Genomic DNA, 6000 nt, shown 5'->3' with positions numbered 1-6000 from the left:
GATACGTGTGCGCTGTCAGTGCTGGTGTGGGGAGGCGAGGACCCTGTGGGGGAGAAGGGGGGTGCAACCACACTTGCTCTCTGCGAAAAGTCAAGGGTGCTGTGGTGCTGAGATGAGGCTTAGTGTGGGGGCAGAGGGTGCTATGAGCTGAGGCAGGTGCTTGCTGCTTTTTAGCACAGTCTCCTGGGGAGGTGACCACATCCCATCTCAAAATAGCAAGAGGGTGAGCTACCTCCTCTCCTTTCCCTCTCTGGCTCATGGACAGATCCAAATACTCATCTCAGAGCCCATAAATCACTTAAAGACATGCAAGAAATGGAGTTGCTACGAAAGGGTCTCTGGTATCCACATGGCATTCTCAGATGTCCCCTTGCCACCTCCTGGTGTCCAGCTGAGTGGGAGCTGGGGGAAGGAGGCTGAATGATTTGAAAGTGTCCTCTGAGCCCTAGACCTGTAGGAAGGAATTAGCTTAGCTGAAGTTACCCCAACCCAGCACCTGCCTCTGGTGGCAGTGGGGCTGGAAAAAGCAGGGTGCTGGGTTTCCTCCTCTGTAAACACTTGTGGGATGGGAGGATGCTTTGTGCCTTCGTCAGCTTTCCAAGACAGACAGCACATACTATGCTTGGACAGTCTGTCCCTTGGAAAAATGAATAGCCATTTCCAATTCTGTTGCATTCCCAGTGCTTCTAGGAGGAACCAGGGGAGACCTTCCTCGTTCTGAACATTTAATACAACCCTCTTTGAGCAGCAGTCCTCTCAACCATGTGTGCATACTATCTGCTGGAGGTGGGATGAGCCCACGAGTGGCTCTGCTGGAGGTTGCCCAAAGCTAAATAGAACTTTGCCTCTGAGCTACTCCCACTCCTGCAGTCAGTTCTGCATCATGCCATGCCACAGGACCCCACACTCTCCTGCTAAGAAGGGCTTAGATGGAACAAAGTGTCCAAAGCATTTCATCTCTGAAGAGCGCAGCAGAAGAGCCACGGGTTTCTGCCTTAAAACTCTGTGAGGGCTTCCTGCAGCAAACACAGGTAAACACTGGGGAGTGCCACAGCTGCAGACCTCCACCACAAGTCCATTTTTAACACACTCACGGCTTCCTGAAATATCTATCTATCTGTCTATCTATCTATTTATTTAGCATCCTCGTCCCAGCAGATGCTAGAAGAGAAACCTGGGTGGAGAGGCTGGATTTGCCCATGCAGCGCTGGGTCTGGCCTCTGCTGTCACCCCTGCAGCAATCTCAGAGGCAAACTCAGCTCCATGGAGGGTACTGCTCCTCCACCCCAGCCAGGACATGCAGAGCTTCCACCAAAGGGTCTGTGCTGGGACTGTGGCCCACAGGAGGATGCTCGAAGTCAAGGGACCGTGAAAGTCCATAAGCTACAGGCCAGTGCCACATTCCCCAGTACTGCAGCCCTGCAAGGGCAGGTGCCTCCTGTGGGACTGGACTCTGAGCTGAAATGCGAGGATCTGAGAGCCCCTGCAGCCTCCCTCCTGCCAGTCTCAACAGAAAAACAGAACAAGGAGGAATGGCAAAAGGGCCAAATGCTGAGCTTCTCCTCCTGGAGTGCCTGCAGGAGAGGCAGCAAGAGCAGAGACACAAGGGAGCCCAGGCTGGCAGGCTTTGCATTTGTGGGGTTAGAAGGGCCTGTAGAGCAAGGGGCCCGATGCCCAAACCCTCCTGGCATGCCTGGACTCAGGCTGCCTGTCTCTGCCAGGAAAGAGCAGCTTCTGGTCCCCAGTCAGTATTTGCAAAGGACAGCAGCCTGTTCACACCAGTGATGTTTAGAACACTGGTGCCTCAGAAAGTGCTTAAAGCTCTTGGTACCTTCCACTCCCTTGGTGCATTGCCTGCAGCTTCCCCTGAAAAAGAAATTAAGCCATCCCTGAACATACACACCAAGCACAGGGAGTTCAAGCTCCTCTGGGATGCCCTGAGTCCACCTCAGGGTAAGGACCTCTTCCCCACCCTCACCTTGTTTCCCTCCTCCCTGGACAGCTGGAACAGGAGCTGGTAAAGCCGAGAGGGGACCGTCCTCGGGGATGACCTGAGCGCGGGGCAGTTGGCTCACTGCTATTTCCATCATGGGCCGAACAGGTGGGAAGGGCTGTTGGCGGTTGCCAAGTAGGGACAGTTTGAAGCAATGGCCAACAGGTGACAATTCAGAGTGCTGCTCATGGCCCTCTGGGTGAGCCTGTCTCCTCCCCACTATGCAGCCAGCTGTGGTCACAGCAGTCTTCACTGCAGCGCACCTGGAGCAGAGACTCGTCCTTCAGGGGTGATGTATCTTCTTTATGAGCAACTGAAAACATGAAGAACAGGGACAAGGGCAAGGAATCCTTCCATGCCCAAATTAGTACCGTTGTGTTTGTTATAGAATATACCAGTAATAGCTTGAATCATTTTTCAAGGCTTCTTTTGAGGAAGAACTTTGTAAAAATCACCCTGCCAGGTCCGCAAAGGATCATTTTAAGCAGAGGCCAGGCCTTCTGTGTTGGCAGAAACCACCCTGTGATTGCAAAAACATAAAGCAGCCACTACTCTACAGAATTAAACTCCTTTCCCTTTTTAAAAAAGTTTCCTAACATGGTTGTTTTAAAAAGATGTGATGCTGCCCATCTGGTGCTACTCCTTACCACCAGATGGCTGTGGTCCCTCACACGCTCAGACGGAGCTCCAACTGCAGAGGACAACTTCACCCTGTGCAGCCACCGCTCGTCAGGCTGTGCAACCACTGGAAACCAAACAAAACAAAGCTTTCCCTTATTCTAAGTATTGTGCCTCAGCCATTATCCGAGTGCGGACTCACACAGCAACCGCCCTGGGACATGCATTCAAGCGCGGCGCCGGCACGGGGCCGCATGCGCTGCGCCTAAGCATCCATTAATAACCACACTGGGAACAGGATCCTGACCTGGATGGATCTTTTGCATGACCCAGAGTGGTTGTTCCTCTGTATGCAGAAGAAAGGCCTAACTTCCTTGCACTGGGTCAGAGTTGCCCCGCATCTCCGAAACCTAAATACACGCTGAAAGTTCATGAGAATTTCCATGATGTTTGGGCTGTGTGGTTCTTGGCATACCAGCATCGTGTTTGTAGAGGCAAAAAGATACACGCTCCTCTTTTAGCTACTACTAACCTCCAAATAGTATAGGGATTATTTTTTTTTAAATGAGCAGTTAACAAAAATATTTCCTGATTTCCCACCACGTCATCTCACAAATCAGTGCAGAAGTGTCCCTTGCTAGTACACTGGCTGTTCTCCATCCCACAAGGACTTTCACGTTGTTCTGCCACATCAAAACTTCCTCAAAGGTTTTTTTTTATAAGAAAATTCCCCCTTCCTTCAAAAAATGAGAATCAAGTCGCTTCCCCTCCCCTGCAGATCGCTGTTAGTGGCATTGCTTAGGGCAGATGGAGATACTGGGAAGAGACGTAAGGCGGGAGGGGATGCTGGTTGGCAGCGGAGAAAGGTGAAATGAGGAAGGAGAACACTTCTGTAGGTAACTCATTTATGTCTGTGTGAGGGTACAAGCAAATGGAAGCACAAGGAGAGAAGAAAGAGACCAAATAAATAGCAGTAGAATAGAAGAAGGTAGAAACATGAGAAGAAAAGGTGGTGCCCCAATGCATAGGAGCAGGGGAGTGGAGGTGGGCGGTGGGCCTGGAAAGGTGCAACACAAGGAGCTGTACTGGCAGCCAGCCTATTTATATTCTGTTTCTCCTGGAGATACTTCACAAACTATGCGGACAGAGGTGCCCTCTTGCAGCAGAGGTGATGCCAAGGTGGTTGATAGCCCTCAGGAGGTTTCTCTGGTTTCTCTGTTGTTGACTTGCCTGCTCCTACAGTACCTGAGCATCCCAACAGCACCCAGCAGCTCTGCTGTGGGCTGAGTGAAATGTCCTTGTTGCTTTGTGTCAGTGACCAGCAAAACCTGGGAAACAGGGAGGCAGGGGCACGGGCTTGTAAGCAGAAGCTTCCTCTTTCCTGTTTGCCTTCATCCTTGCAAAGTCTCGTGCATGTGAGGGTGCACAGAAACCACAGCAGGTGGGGACTGCAAGAGTGGGCAGATTCGCTTCCCCCACCCGACGGGGTTGTCAGCGGTCAGAGGGATGGAGATGGCTGAGGGAGGGACGGGATCATAACCCTTAGGTAGGAGAATTCGCTGCAGCTCTGGCTTCTGCGGTGCTTCTGCAGGGATGAACCTCGGTCCTTGCTGGGAGCCCCCAGACAGGGGGGTGCGGAGGTGTTTCACTCTGCAACAGTGAGGCTGGGGGCTCAGCCCTGGAGAGAGACCCCCTAGGGTGACAGGCTCTGCAGCAGGGATTTCCTCGGGGAGGAGCTGGGGGGATTAGAAATTCCCTTCCACCCTAGAACAGCCATGGGTGCCAGTCTCCAGGCGCTGGGCTTTCCTGGCCAAGCTCAGCAGAAAAGCATGGCCCAGGCGGAAGGTGAATTTGACGGTGGGGTGAGGCGAGGACGTGGCTTTCCTGCAGCTTTATGGGCGGCTGTTTGTCCAGCACAGAGCAGCAGGAAAAGCTGTGTTTAGAGAAACTGCTGCAAGGCACTTCAGTGATATTTTTAGCTCCTCCATCACAAAAAAAAATTTTAAAAAAATAAAGGGCCTTAAATACCAGGGCAGTCTCTGTAGGAGACAGGTGCCAATTTCTCTGAGCTCCTTTGCGCAATTTCAGTCCAAATAGGAAAGGGGAAAAAAAAAAAGAAAAAAGAAAAGAGAAAATCTGGGGCGTGGGTGGTCACTGCCAGCAGCTCCCCTCTGCCCATCCCCGCTGCCTCCAGGCAGGGTTGTGTTTTGTGCATCGATTCACACCATCACCCACACACTCCAGTGGAGCTGTAAGGGGGTGGCCCACCCCATGCCAAACACCTTTGGTCCCTCTTGCATCTGCTGCCAGGCTGCACCCAGCAGTTGAGCATGTGAATCCAAACCTGGTGTTCTTGTTAACGATTATCGAGCTTACAAGGAGCCACAGACACGGCCCAGAGAGAGGTCCTGCTGCACAAGGCGAAGGGGATGTCTGCCGCACAGTGCCAACAGCCCCAGCGGAGGGGCTGGCTCCTGGGTGCCCAGGATGCTAGGGAAGATCTCCCCAAAAAGAAGGATGTTACTCCCCTTTTACACCAGCTACTGAGGTCTGCAAGCACGGGGTGCAAGGGGGCTTTCCAACACTGAGCCCTAAATGAAGGGCTTTGAAGAAATAACCTGCCCGTGATAACCCCTCCCTTCTTGTCCCTTCTCCGTAGCCTGTAGCATCAAGCTTTCAAAGCAAAGCTCTTCCAAGTAACAGCTCAGTCATTTAAATTCACTCTTCCCTGAGCTGGAGTGACCTTTTGTAACGAATGATGACAAAGGGAGAGGGAGACGGGGGACATGCAGCCTTTGCCGCAGACACCCTGTATGGCTGTGGGTAAGCCACCCAAATCCCACATGCCTTCCATGCCAGCCTTTAAAATAAACCCCTTCCCACACCCTGTGTCTCCTGGGCATGGTGATCTCTAGCAGCATGGGTGAAGCCGGGTGCCCACCAGTGTTCCTGAGAGCAGTGTTCCCATGCCTCCAGCCCAACCCCTGTATTTAGCAGGGACTGTCACAGTCTCAGGGCAGATGGTCACTGCATCCTTCATGTCCCCAGGTCAGTGAGGTGGGCAGCTTTCCCAGCCTGGGACACCAGCATTTCTGACCTTTCCTGTCTGACCCCCCCCCAGCCCCCACCAGTGCAGCTGCCAGGGGAGCACAGGGGAGCATTTTGCCACCGTCAGGGATGCCACGTGTCCCACCAGGACTCCCTGCTTTTCCCTCTGCCCCACAACCCTGCAGCCTGTTTCCAGATAATGCTGATTCACCCTTTACCCAGCCTGGGCGTTCTGCTGAGTCAAGGTCAGGCTGAATACCCCAGTATTGCTGAGTAAAGGTTTCGGCTGTGGTGGAGGGACTCTTTTTGCTGAGTCACGGTGGAGCAGGGTCCACGTGAGG

This window comes from Gallinula chloropus, assembly GCF_964237585.1.
Source record: "Gallinula chloropus genome assembly, chromosome: 1".
NCBI classification, from domain to species: domain Eukaryota; kingdom Metazoa; phylum Chordata; class Aves; order Gruiformes; family Rallidae; genus Gallinula; species Gallinula chloropus.
This window is presented reverse-complemented; position numbering follows the sequence as displayed.